The sequence below is a fragment of the Ipomoea nil genome, unplaced genomic scaffold (assembly GCF_001879475.1).
Source record: "Ipomoea nil cultivar Tokyo-kokei standard unplaced genomic scaffold, Asagao_1.1 scaffold2165, whole genome shotgun sequence".
In the NCBI taxonomy this organism is placed as follows: domain Eukaryota; kingdom Viridiplantae; phylum Streptophyta; class Magnoliopsida; order Solanales; family Convolvulaceae; genus Ipomoea; species Ipomoea nil.
Window position 1 is genome coordinate 433,130 of NW_017618593.1, and position 15,200 is coordinate 448,329.

At 37.5% G+C, this 15,200-nt stretch overlaps 1 long non-coding RNA gene across 1 annotated transcript; it reads right to left on the reverse strand.

Moving 5' to 3' along the window:
• Positions 1-495: 495 nt before the first annotated feature.
• LOC109149957 lies at positions 496-14,846 on the reverse strand. The gene is made up of 3 exons (XR_002049056.1): positions 14,777-14,846; positions 14,184-14,192; positions 496-506 (listed from the first exon to the last, which is right to left on the reverse strand). It is a non-coding gene; the product is annotated as an uncharacterized LOC109149957 (long non-coding RNA).
• Between the last annotated feature and the right edge of the window lie 354 nt (positions 14,847-15,200).

Below are 15,200 nucleotides of genomic sequence, written 5' to 3' on the forward strand. Positions count from 1 at the left end.
AAATCATAACTAATTAAACATTGATGCATATGTGATCAAATAAGAAAAAGTAGTTTTTTTTTTTTTTTTTTTTTTTTTTTTTTTTTTTTTTTTTTTTGTTTTGTTTAGTGAATTCTATTTTTGGTTCTAGATTTATAGGTGACATTCCACTTTTAGTCTTCTTTTTACAGAATATCCATTTTTAGTCCTAGCATTATTGCGACATGACCATTTTTGGTCATGTATCAACAAAATAGTTTAAATTTCGTTAAATTCAAAGGCATTTTGATCTTCAAGTATGGATTTTTTCAAAAAATAATAAACATAAATATTATAACGGGTCAACTTGTTTTGTATAAAAAAAAGATCAAAATATCATTGTATTTAACGATATTTCAACAATTTTGTTGACAGAGGACCAAAAATGGTCATGCCACAATAATACTAGAACCAAATGAGGATGTTATGATAAAAAAGGATTAAAAGTGGATTACCACCTATAAATCTAGGACAAAAAATGAAATTAACTTTTTTAATTTTTTTTTTAATGTGTATGGCCACTTGTTTGTGTTTAGTAAGATCTCAAGGACCGTAAATACCTTTATGAGTTTTAAGGTAGTTTCATTTATAATGTTCACGTTCAAAACTCTAGTTAGATAGGAAGTGACCCATGCCACGACATCGCTAAGCAGGCGCAGGTTCGATGTTCGCCGAGGGCCCATCCTGGCCCGGTTCTAACTGGCTGAATTCGCTGCTGGTCGGGACCGGTTCAAGCGAGACCGGTTGAGCCGAGATGGATGATGAAGCTAGAACAAGTACAGACTCAGCCCATGGTTGAGTCGTTTGAACTGATGGTGCTTGCAAAACTGTCTTGCTAAAAGGGAAAACATTCTCATCAAACCGAACATGTCTGCATATATATACCTTGTTAGTCTGAAGGTCCATGCACCTATACCCCCTAAATGACTCAAGATAGCCTAGGAAGACACATGAAGAAGACTTGTAAGGCATTTTATGGCGATTGTAGGGACGCAAATAAAGAGATCACAGGCAACCAAAGACACGAAAAAATGAATAGGATTGAGGGATATCACGATCTAAGCTGATTTACCTCATTGTAGTCCTCTATTGACTAGGGTCACATGACGGACTTCACATAGAATGAGCATTCATGTAACAATTATACGCTTTTTTGTAAATCAAAGATTTATTTTTAGTATATTACTTAAAAAAGTAAATATATAGTATATTAAAAATGAACATTTAATATATTAAAAATAAACTTGTGTCAATGATACACCTTATAATGTGAATCATGATCTATGATATAATTTAGATTTTATGTACAGTTTACTAGAAAAAGAGAAAAAAAAAAGTAGTAAAATTATATATTAAATTAAGAAAATAAATAATAGTAAATTAAGAAAATTAAAGTAAATACAATTAAGTACTTTATGTGAGGAATAGTGGAACGTGATTTGTGAAGGCAATGGAGTGCACGAGATGCGGAGTTGTAGTGTTGAGTTGTGCGTTACGGAGTAATAAAAATGTGGTGAAAAGAGGTGACTGAAGGAAGAAAATCTGGGAAAGGTGAGGAGAGTTGCTTCTCAGGCACTGAATTGAATTGACCAAAGTGAAGTGCGATTAGACTGGTCATGGGAGCATTGTCTATTGCTTTCATTGCTTGAAAAGAGGAAGCTGTCAGACTGCCGATGCCTATTGTTTTTTTTTTTTTTTTTTTTTTTTTTTTTTTTTGAGAACTCCTATTGGTATTTGGTAAATTAAGGTGCCTTTCGAAACTTGGAAAATAATTTTTAAAAAATGTTTTTCAGATTTTCAGTGTTTAGTAAGAAGGAAAAAATGAGGTCAATGGAAAATGATGCCTTAGTCAAAGAAAAATAAGTATATTTTGGAGGAAAATGACTTTTTTTTTTTTTTTGTATTCTAATTAATTAATTATTATAAATTATTTTTAAAATCGGTAACTTGCTACATCAGGTAAACAGGTCATTTTGGGCTAAATTACGTGTTTTTGTGTTGTTCAATGGCTTAATTGCATTCTTTTTTAATTTAATGGCCTAATTGCACTTTGATGTGCAGTTGAGTGGCCAATTTGACCCTTATTCCTAAAAAAATTATGTAAAAATTCACACTTGCAAGAAAGGCTATGTGGGCTAATGTAAAATGGAAATATTATATATTTTCTAGAAAAACAGAAATTTGGATAAGTGGGAAAATGAAAAATAGAAAACTTGTCTAAAATATGTTCTTCAATTTCCTATCTTCTCTCCATTCTTCACTTTATGTATGTTTTTGGAGAATCCAATTTTGGACTTCTCCAAATAGAGAAATGGAGAAAACACAGGTTCTTCCTAAAAGGTCAGTGGTTTGAATCCTTCTTTATGCGTCTCACCTTTCTTTTTTTCTTCTCGAGTTAATTCCACCGGAGGTCCCTTGTCTTTGATAGCAATTCAAAATTTAGTCACAGACTATCGTTTTTGTCACTTAACATCCCAAACTATCATTTTTTGGACGCCTTTGGTCCTTGTAAGACATTTTATGATGATTGTAGGGACACAAATAAGGATATCACAGACAACCAAAGACACGAAGAAATGAATAGGATGGAGGAGATTTATGCAAAAGAAGATGAGGACTGGATTTATTTGTCACAGCGGATGACATTTTATTAATTAAATAAACCGTAGTCTCAAAAGTATAATCCCAAAACTTATAAGGAATGATGGCACGACTTAAGAGAGCTAGACCAGTTTCAACAATGTGGTCTATGCTTTCTTTCGACATGATCATTCTGTTCATGAGTATACGCACATGATTATCTATGAAGAATGCCTAACTGAGCCAAAGTGGAGTGTAACTTTTTATATTCAGCTCCTAGATCAAACTGAATGGATCTTATTTTGCGATTAAATGAACGTTCAACCATAGCCCGAAACTTATCAAAGATATCATAGAGACCAGACTTTTGTGACATAGGAAAGTACCAAGTGTAATGAGAGTAGTCATCAACAAAAATAACGAAATAACGATATCCATTAGTAGAAAGAATGGGAGCAGGTCCCCAAATGTCTGTGTAAATTAAATCAAGGCCACACGAACTAGAGGACTCAACACGCGGTAAGGGAAACCGTGCAGATTTCCCTAACTGACATGCATTACATAGACCAGAAGAACAACAAATATTACTACTAGACCCACTAACCGAACAAGATGAAAGGATTTGACTAAGAACTCGTTGATGAGGATGACCAAGACGATCATGCCACACATATGCTGAGGTTCTAGCTGAAAGAAACGCAGTTGATGACGAACTTGGAATGGGAAGTTTGTAAAGCCCCCAAGAACTATTGCCCTGTAGAATAATTTCCTTGGTGTTGATATCCTTCACAACAAAAAAAAGATGGGTGAAACTCAAAGAACACCTTATTATTTGATGCAAATTTTTGAATAGACAATAGAGATGTAGACAAACTAGGAACATGAATAATATTAGACAATTGAAAAGATCTAGAGGGGGAATTAAAGGTAGCATGACCAATATGAATAATAGGTAATCCCATACCGTCACCGACACGTAATGTGTCATTACCATTGTAGTCCTCCGAAAAGGAGAGAGCAGCAATGTCCGGAGTGGCATGATTGGTGCCACCTGTATCTGGAAGCCAAGTGTGGGAACCTTGAGGATCCGAAGGAGTTTCTTCAAATATGACATTAGCCCGAGGATCCTTAACACACCTAAGATGGCACGTGGAAGCAGTATGATCTAACACATGACAAAGTTGACACTTGGGTTGCCAGTTGCCGTTGCGTCCTCCACCACGGCGACCGCCACCACCACCACGTAGCTGGCCAGTTTGGCCGCTGTTTTGATCACTGTTCTGGCCGGAACCACGACCATCATTACCGCGTCTGGAACCGCGGCCTTTCTAGCCGCCCTTTTGCGCTGTGAAAGCGGTCGGCGAGCCACCATCGGGACCACCGCGTGTCATAAATTCCTCCACGCCCAAGAGATCCGCAAGCTCTTGGAGAGTAATAGGCTGGCCGCGCACGTTGAGAGACGACACGAGACCCTTGAACTCTGGCTGTAACCCCCGAAGAACGTAGAGGTTTGTTCCTCAAGGGTCATAGGTCGGCCGGCGAGAGCGAGCTCCTCCACCAAAACCCTAGCCTTGCCGATGTAGTCAACTGCGGACATGTCGCCTTGATCAAGTGTCTGCAATTGTCCAAGTAGATTGAGACCATGGGAGCGAGAAGACGACGCGAGGGCACTAACCACAGCAGCCCAGACAGCCCGGCTGGTGCGGTGGCCGATGGCGAGAGGCATGACCTCATCAGAGAAGGACGACATCATCATGGATAACAAGGCTTTGTCCTGCCGGACCCATGCACGATGCGCTGGATTGAGCTGCGCGGGCGCCGTATCGTCGCCGTCGTGGGTTAGGGTGGCCGGAGGACACTGCTTCGTTCCATCTACGAATCCAAGAAGATCGTGACCATCAAGACACAGAACAATCTGGGCTCTCCAAAATAGGTAGTTCTTGTAGGTCAACTTAATGCTTATGAAGTGGTGAGTGGTGGATAAAGAATTAACTACCGATGCAGCGGAAGAGATAGGAGCATTAGAGATGGTCCGTTCAGTGTAATTAACAGATCCGTCAGCCATTGGAAAGAAAAAGACCCTAGCTTAGCTAATACCATATGAGAGCTAATAGAGTTGTGTATTCAATAAAATAATACAATGTACAGATTACAGGTATATATAAGAAGGAAGTCTCAGAGAGACTGGATAGGGAATCATAATCAAACTCAAATACATAGAGTCCTAATAGATCTCATTAAAAGAACTTCTTTGCATTTCAGTGTCATATACTGTACCTGTAAGGATGAAAATGGACTTATTATAGAAACTGTTCATCCATCTATGATGAATATATGCACCAGGTATTATTGTATTAATCCCTCATTCAATAAACAATTTGTTGGGCAAAGGGCTGAAATACGCCGGTGTCGAGTTTTAGAAAATGACGGCGATGAAGGCTGGTGAACAACGCCGATAAAAGTTGGTGAACAATGGTGGTGAAGGCTAGGAATGTCAATTCAACCTGCCCCGATGGGGGCGGGTACGAGGAATTTTTTCAGGGAACGGGGGAGGGGATGGGGAGAATTTCCCCATCCCCCGCCGGGGTCCGGATGGGGAGAATTTTCCCGTCTTCGCCGGGGTCGGGGACGGGGACGGGGAGGACATTCCCCGCCCCGACCCCGATCCCCGCCCCCGACTTCCCGTATAATATTATATATATATATATATATATATATATATATATATATATATATAATATTAATAAAAAAACTTGAAAACAAAATATTCAAAACCTTTATCTCTTAATCCTAGCAATAGGCAGTAGCTAAAGTGCTAAACAAAGTAGTTTATTTTTTTAATTTACATTTATAGTGTTTAGTAATTAGTAATTAGTTTTGATTAGTCAACTTCAAAACAAAATATTCAAAACTTTTATCTCTTAACTCCTAGCAGTAGGCAATAGCTAAAGTGTTAAACAAGATAGTTTATTTTGTAATTTATATTTTTAGTATTTAGTGTTGAGATTAATAAGAACAAGAAAAATAATAATGGCTAAAAAGGTAAAGAAGACAAGATTTACGTGGTTCGGCAAAGTGCCTACATCCACGGGAGTGATACAATACTCTTATTCATAGTGATGGTGATAGTGGTGACACGACCCATTAGGGATACAACCAATATATTTATAGGCATCTAATCCCTATACAATAGGTCTACCCGTTTCACTCCTACTCCTAGTATGAGACAAACTCCTATTCCTAATCCATATATGAGACAAACTCAACAATCTCCACCTTGGTGAATATGCTCTTTAGGAGAAAATATAACTCAACAAATCTCCACCTTGACGAATATGCTCTTTAGGAGAAAAGAATTATCTCACCATCTCCACCTTCACATATATGCCCCTTAGGAGAAAAGACTATCTCCACCTTGGCGAATATGTCCCTTAGGAGAAAAGATAACTCAACAAATTTCCACCTTAGCAAATATGTCCCTTAGGAGAAAAGACTTATCTCACCATCTCCACCTTCGCAATTATGCCCCTTAGGAGAAAATGACTTATCTCACATATACACATGGGTAGGAACAACCATGCTCATCTCAACTAGCCAGCCACATGCATACGCAGCATCAAACGTTACCCAGTGCATGTACACGAACTGCTTTGTTCCAAGCCATTCGCCCCTCAGCCGTCGACCTGTTATACCGCCGCGACTCATGCTAACTGTCTCGTTTAGCTGACCTCCTGCATCCAGCTCATACCAGGTCCATATCCCCTCCTGGTATCCACGCTGTCCCCAACACAACAGCGCCCCTGCAAAGTCACACTAAACCAGTGTGCCTTGCCCAATGCTCCACTAACCAGCAATTTACCACTGGCCAGCAACACGCACCACACAACATCAAATGTTCCCAATGCATGTTCACGAACCTCTTCATCTTGAAGAGTCCGCCCATATCAGGTTCATGTCCCCTCCTGGTATCCACTCAACCTCCAACACAACAGCGCCCCTGCAAAGTCACACGAAACCCGTGTGCCTTGCCCAATGCTCCACTAACCAGCAATTACCACTGGGCAGCAACACGCACAACGCAGCATCAAACGTTCCCAGTGCATGTTCACGAATCGCTTCGTCCCAAGCAATCCGTAACACCAAGCCATATTAGCCCAGCTCATACCAGCCGTGACTCATGACAAACCCGACTCATACCGAGCCAATATTGACCCATATCGATACCAAGTCCACGACCCCTCCTGGTATCCGCGCTGCCCAACACTACAGCGCCCCTCACCACTTTCTCATCTAGCGTCTAGAAACACTCAACAAGTCCAAACAATGTTCGAACTTGTTCCTTGTGACTGCTAGAACATCACCTTCACTATAATAAGAGTCATCAGCATGTACCACGTCCGTAGCTTCCTGTTTCTTCAACTCATCCCAATCAGCCCTCTTCCAGATTTGCTGGATTTTTCGCCCTCAAGGTTTTCAGAAGGCCCTGATATGCCAACAAATCCTTTACCCTAGACCGCCATAATTCAAAATTCCCTATACCATCAAACTTTGATACATCGAATTTTGTACTTGAACTAACCATCTCAACTATGCTCTGATACCAATTTGTTAAGATTAATAAGAACAAGAAAAATAATAATGGCTAAAAAGGTAAAGAAGACAAGATTTACGTGGTTCGGCAAAGTGCCTACATCCACGGGAGTGATACAATACTCTTATTCATAGTGATGGTGATAGTGGTGACACGACCCATTAGGGATACAACCAATATATTTATAGGCATCTAATCCCTATACAATAGGTCTACCCGTTTCACTCCTACTCCTAGTATGAGACAAACTCCTATTCCTAATCCATATATGAGACAAACTCAACAATCTTCACCTTGGCGAATATGCTCTTTAGGAGAAAAGATAACTCAACATTTAGTAATTAGTTTTGATTAGTATTTATAGTCATGTATTTTGGACTTTGTTTAAGGATTCAAGGCTTAACAATTTAAAATATTGATAATATCATAATATTTTTTTTTTCATTGGCATCATCCAAAAAACGGGGCGGGGATTCCCCGTCCCCGAAAAATCCCCGCCGGGGAACGGGGACAGGGATCCCATTCCCCGGCCCCGCCCCGCCCCGTTGTCATCCCTAGCGAAGGCTAGTGAACAACAGCGACGAAGGCTAGTGAACAATGGCGGCGAAGGCTAGTGAACAACGATAGCGAAAGGTGCTGAACAATAGTGACAATTGCTGGTGAAGGAGTAAGGGGAAATAGAATGGTGAAGGAGATGATTTAGACTATAAGGATTTGTCAATTATGGAACAAAAGAATTGGCTAATTTTTTTTTTTTTTTTTTTTAAAAGAAGAAGAGTAAATTAGTAAAAAATTGGCAAAATAAAATAAAAAAGTTGAAGAGACAAAAATACCCTTGCAAAAAATAGGGCCTCACTTGAAAAATTATCGGAATGACCAAAGGTGTCCAAAAATGATAGTCTCGGATGTTAAATGGCAAACGATAGTCTGAGACTAAATTTGTAATTGTTATCAAAGACAATGGACCTCCGGTGGAATTAACTCTTTCATTTTCCCTCTTTATATCCCTTTTTTATTATTATTATTATTATTATTATTATTATTATTATTATTATTATTATTATTATTATTATTATTATTATTATTATTATTATTATTATTATTATCTTTGATACTTTTTGTACATTTAGTATTAGTGTATTGAATTTTTTTATGTAATGAAACGATTGCAATATTATTTTTTTTTAAAAAAAAATATCATATAACTTGGATATTGTGATACACACACACACAACTTGCACGCTAAATGTATAATTATTTTATAATATTATTCAATTTTTCCCTTCACATACATGTACAATTATAGTTTCCTCTATTTCCCCCTTCGCGTAATTGATGGTAGTTGCAAGTTATTTAGTAATATTCTATTATTAACTTTTGTTACCTTTTAATTTACACATTTAGTATTAGCGGCATGGATTGGTTGTTTTTATTTAAAAATTGAATTTGTAAAATGAAATAAAAAAAATTTGAATAAATGAAAAACTAGAGAAATGGATAAAAATAATTAAAAAACTGAAAAATGAAAAACAGAAAAATGAAATAAACTACCCCTATATTTTTTTTGTTCTCTCTTTCTCTACCTTCTCCATCTAACTCTCTAAGCTAGTGTATCTAAAAACAAAATGAGCAAAAACTCATCAATGGAATGCTCTACGAATCTATATATAACTTTAATGATTTGATTTATTAGAAGTAGACCTCACATATACTTGTACTACAAAATAATTGTTGGAAAAAATAGCATAAATTGGTATTTTAAGTAACTAATTTGTGGTACAATTATCAGTGGGATCCACTTTCGATTTGGGTCGGGTCAAAGTGGATTCGGGTTCTTCGTAGTGAGACGAAGAGATTGATATATTGTACGCTCAAAACGGATAATGGGTGAATGAGATATTAATTCTCAAAGTAGACCCATTTGAGTTGAAAAAATGAAGGGAAAAAGTGAAACTTTTGTCCCACATTGGTTTTGGAAGTGGATTTGCTCCACTATTTATACAAGAGTTCTTTTAAGGCTTATTGAAATGAATTGTATAGCATAGAGACTCTCTCTTGTGCGTAGTGGGGGTGCTAATTGAGACTAAAAAAGCTTGGTCCTAGCCTAAACTCGTGTATGCGGACACAAATGTTGTTCGGAAATTGGTAGGCCTTACGAGTAATGTTATGCCGAGCGGAACTGTACTCCTGTGCTTCTACTCCTCTTTTAGCCTACTGTGTTCTAAGCTGGCTTGGTCCTAGCCTAAACTCGTGTACGCGGACATGAATGTTGTCCGGAAATTGGTAGGCCTTGCGAGCAATGTTATGCCGAGCGGAACTGTGCTTCTACTCCTCTTTTAGCCTACTGTGTTCTAAGCTTTGCTCTAGTTCGCCGGGTTCAAAGTTTGGGTGCTCAAACGCTGAACTGTAGCACGTTTTATCCTGGGAAACCTAGGCGGCAACGCTCCTAACACTTGTGGGGGGTAGCAAATAAGGTTTTAAGGAAAATAACGCTTTGTTTAACTCGTGCTAAAAACCCGACTCCAAACCACTAACCGAATCATCCACCTTTCCTTCCCAAATATTAGCTTATATTTTCCATATAATAATAATCTTTTCGTAAGATTATTATTTTTGGGTTTTCCAACTTATTAGCCAACAATAATCACTTAAAATGTTATTTTTTGTTAAAAATTTTCAACATGTCTAATTGTCTTTTGGTATATAATTGGAAGGCTTATTTGACCATTATTCCTTAAATAATCTAAACTTTTGCCATGAACGGTGAACCTTAAGTTCTGACATAAACCTCGTTGCAACTCCAACTCCGAATGTAAAGGCACACATGCATCCACTTGCCAAAACCCTAAACCCAACTCCCCCAGATGCAAACAAAAAGAGTAAAAGACATTTTTGGTCCTAGACTTATAGTGGCACGGACAATTTTAGTCCTCTTTAAAAAAATCAGACAATTTGTGGACACTTTTATTGTGACGAGGACAATTTTGGTCCTCCGTCAATATTCTCGTTAGATGGCCTGTTAGATAGGGGGTAATTTCGTCTTTTTAGACCTCCTTCCTCCTTCCTCCTTCCTTCTTCCTTCCCTCTTACTGATTACTGACTACTGACCAAACGGAAAAAAAAATCCATCATAGAATTAGAGATCTCAACGAACTCACCCTTCAATTTCCTTTGTTTTGGTAGGGGTTTAACTTCCGATTAGATTTCTTCCCCAAACAAACCCTTCTTGTTCGTTTCTTCTCCAAACTCAATCCAATTTTCTTCCACAAATTCACATCGATATGAGACTTCACAGCTATCGCAAAGAAAATTAACAAGCTAGGGTTTTGATTGTGGCCAAGTTTTTTGGGTGGAGGAGGCGGGCGAGCGGACGAGAGGGGTGGCGGCAGCGGCGAAGGCTCAGAGCTGTTCGGATTTGGGATTTGAAACGCATCTGCTTGGATCTGGGATTTTTCGCACGTTGAAGCTGACCGTGAACTCCATGGGAGAGGATCTGTTCTGGGCAATCAACGGCGGCGGCGACGGGAGCTTTGGGGTGATTTTAGCCTAAAAATTTGAACTAGCATGCCACTGTCGGAAACAAAGGTCGTCATTGCCGGATCTGGAGCGCCCCATGTTTGCTACACGCTGGAAAGGACCAAAGGTCGCCGGAGCTCGTCGAGGAAGACCGTCGTTGTCGCCGTCGACGAGAAGAAGAGAAAGAGAGGGGAAGCGGAGCTCGTCGCTGCTAGAGGGACTTCTCTCGTTGCCACTACCGCACTTTGTCGCCGCTTCGCCGGAAAACCAGAGGATGCCGCCGGTGGAGAGTTGCAACTGTTGGTGAGCTGTGCTACTGTCGATTTGCCATTGAGAGAGAGAGAGAGAGAGAGAGAGAGAGAGAGAGAGAGAGAGAGAGAGGAAAAGAGGATGAGATGGGGGTTGTTGGTGGATTAAACTTGTTTGTTGTTGGCAAAGAAGAAGAGGGTTGAGGATGAGTGGTATTGTGGCTGCCATTGTTGTTGTTGTTTTCGTGAATAGAGAGAAACAGAGAGAAAATGGGTCTGTTGTTGAAAAGACGCAATTATCCCTGTTCAAACGGGGCATCTAACGGAAATATTGACGGAGGACCAAAATTTTCGTTACAATAAGAGTGTCCATAAATTGTCTGATTTTTTTTAAAGAGGACTAAAATTGTCCGTGCCACTATAAATCTAGGATCAAAAATGTCCTTTACTCCATTATTATAAGTGAACAAAAATTGAACTCGTTTACAAACATTATAAATTTGGTATTAGAATGTGCTGAACAAATGTATACGGAGTAATTGAGTAATGATATTTTGCACATTTGGAGCGACACTTTATGCCTATTGCCTTTCGAAATTTGAATTTGAAATCAAAGTTTTAGTAGAGTAGATCGTAAATTACATACATTAATATTATATTGTATTATTCCTTACGATGAAGTTATATCATACCATTTATCTTTATAATAAAGATTATTTATGGCTGTTTGATTTTTAGACTCAGCCGTACGTATCCCAAACATAACGGCTTACGTTGACGCAAGTACGCAACCGTACGTATCCGAAACATAACGGCTTAGGTTTCATGTAATCATGTTCTTGTTGTTCCTTCTTCACCCACAAGTTTTTTACACTCCGACCTAACATGGTTTAATGGCTTAAGCAGACATGCTAAATGCCTGGGACATAATTAGGGATGGAAGGATTTAGAAATTGTTTATATGTTGATGTCAAAGAATTTGAAGCCCTAAACCTTTACTATAGCTAAATATGTGCTCTGCCAACTAATCTAACTTATTTCTTATTAACATTCAACAGGTTTTTTATACTAATATTAAAACATATACTATATATACATATATACATACAAAAGTTATATATGGGATGGGGGGCTGCTGCCTCCCTTTAGCTCCGTCCCTAGACATAATTCCGCACACTGCCGCTGCCGATGTTCGAACCTTGACCTCTTCTTTTAAATACTGTTGACCTACGTACTGAACCATTGAGCTAAACTCGTGTGGGCTATTTTTTTTTCTAATTTGAAATTAGCAGAGATTTATTTATAATAACTAGAAGTAGTTGTAAGTTGTTATACTAATTACGGCTTAACCACCTTAATTTCATCATGTAGCTCAACGGTATTCCTGAAGTACACAAACGATAGTTTGTATACTACAAGTATACAATCATTGAGCCGTTCATCCACAATATTTTACTTACATTGAAAATTATAATATTGATTTCGAGTCCTACATTTTCTTGAGTAAGCGTTAAACTTTACCGATTCTAACCTGAGCGGAATTAGTTAAACAATTGACTTGTAACTATAAATTTTAAATTTGATCATATGTGAGAGCTACTTATTTACCTTCTCGATTTGACTTGATCAGCTATATGGACAACTTACGTTTGTTTACATCTTTGTAGTCTTTTGCCGACTAGGGTCACAAGACAAACTTAACACTGCACAGAGCGCATCTTAGAGTTGCAAAGATAAACTTTTATATAAATCAAGAACTTTATGGGCGTAGTTTAGGAAAAAATTGAAATAGTCTTACAGTGATGGAATACTGGATGACGTATGCAAAAAATAATATTAGTTATTTTAATTTGTGGATGAAATTGTAGAGTTTATTCAGATAAAACTAGGTTGAAACTTTATGCAGAAAATATTGTATTAATCATGTAGACTATGATTGAAGAAATAGTACTCAATTCGTCTTAATTTTATGTGTCTTAAGGATGACAAAATTATCTATTTGTAATATATCAGAATTCTTTATTGTAATTATTTTAGTAATTGTTTGTAAATAAAAATACCTTTATTTTTTAATATAAAATTTCAGGAAAATTTCATAATGCAAATTACTATAAATATTTTAAATGGGGCGTTGAAATATTGGTAAGTACAACATAAACATATAAAGGGAAAATTGAGATTTCCCTCAAATGATATGCTAATAGTTAACTTGATATTTGAATTATTTGTATATGTACATTATCCTCTCAATTGTTTCAAATGTGGCTATTTCTCCTCTTTGTTATTACATTTCCTTTGACAGTTAAATGTAATATCAAAATAGAAATTTCATATACATTATATTAATATTTTGACTTTACATTTAACGATTCAAATAGTGACAATAACGGAGATAGAAAAAAAAAAAGAATGTCAAAAGCGATGACACATGAAGAGAGAGAAAGATGTTGCGGAAGTTGCACAACCTGCATAATATCTCTAACATTTAAAACTAACAAGAAGTTATTTTTTATTGACTCCTATGAGAACCAAACCCCATGTAAGAATTGTGGGCTGATTAAGACCAAAGATTTTAAATGATCAATGGCTAGATTTGAAAGAAAAAATACAGCTGCATCCCGTTAATTGAGGAGCACGTGCACAACTAAACCTTCAAATAAGGGTAAATCAGTAAATGATGCTTCCAATAACTAACCCACACAAGAAAACCATGTGCAACTTGCCATTTGTGATCCACTATCTCTGAAACTCAAACCTACATAAAACCACTACCAATATCCAAACTCAATATATGTTTTGATTAAACACAGTGTCACCGAAAAACCATAGAAATAGGCGAGCAAATGAAATTTAAATACGTTGTACAACCCACAACAACGAGTTGCGCAACAATCGAACCTTGTGCAACTTGCCATTTGCGACCTACCATCACCCAAACTCAAACTTACAGTAGAGCCCTACCAACAATCAAACTCAAAGTTCTGATCATATGAAGAATCGCCAAAAAACCATAGACAAATGCGAACAAATGAATCGAAATACACTGCACAACTCACAACAATGGATTGCACAATCAACACAGCCGATTACACAATAGTACCACCCAAAATGCACACACATACATTGACATCCAAATACATGCAATATTATACTTAAAATTTAAAAAAGGAAAAAAAAAAAACCTTGCCACTTTCCATGGATGAACACGGGATCAAAGACGACGAAATAACACCTCCAATCTTGCAGCAGAAAACCAAACAATAAAATAGGAAACACACTTTCAATCACGCATGCAACATACGTATACCCCCAACATGCAGTTACAAAAATACACAAAATAACCCTACGACCACTTCTTAAAAACACAAAGGAATCTGTGTCGTCATGTGTGCAACAGTAAATCACATCCATAAAAAAATACAAAATGAATTGCCAGGATTAGTCTACAATTTTTCAGATAGAAGATGAAACTCATTTGATCATATGAGAACCCTTCCCCACACGAGAATATCAAAATATATCTAAACCATATAAATTAAGATATCAATGACTATGATTAAACGTCAATATCCTAAATTCATGCACCTAATAAGTAATAGAAATTTCCCATAAAATCACTTAAAAGGGAAAATCTGTCCAAGCAAAATTCTAAACTTTCATAAAAATATGTAAGTCAACAACAAAATAAGCTTATTTTTCTACATAACAAAATAATCACATATGTGTACATCCTCTTTTTTCTCCAAGGTAGTATCTGTTCTATGCTATACTTTCTCAAACATTTTCAACCCAAAGAAGCCCAAAGAATCTAAGTCCCCACCACCAGGGTTCAAACCTATGACCATCCATTTGGAATGATAATCGGGATGTCATCACACTACATGGTAGTTGCCTTCTTCAATTTATTTAATTTCATGTAAGCACACAATTAAAACTATATGGGTCATGTCCAACAAACATGCACGCACACACACACACACACACACACACACACACACACACACACACACAAATTTGTGTGCATTAATGAATATTTTCACAAATTGAGCACAAACAAAATCAACACGAATGTACATCTTTAAAACTGTTGGATATAATCCATTCAAACAATCGGCCTTAATTATTGGGGAGCCAACAAATGACTTCCGTCATTTGTGTACATGATGTGGCTAAATGACCTTTTGTCATTACCACTTCCCTTGCTTGTAGCTATTGTGTGGTTGGGACAAAAGGTGTCTTCACCTTCC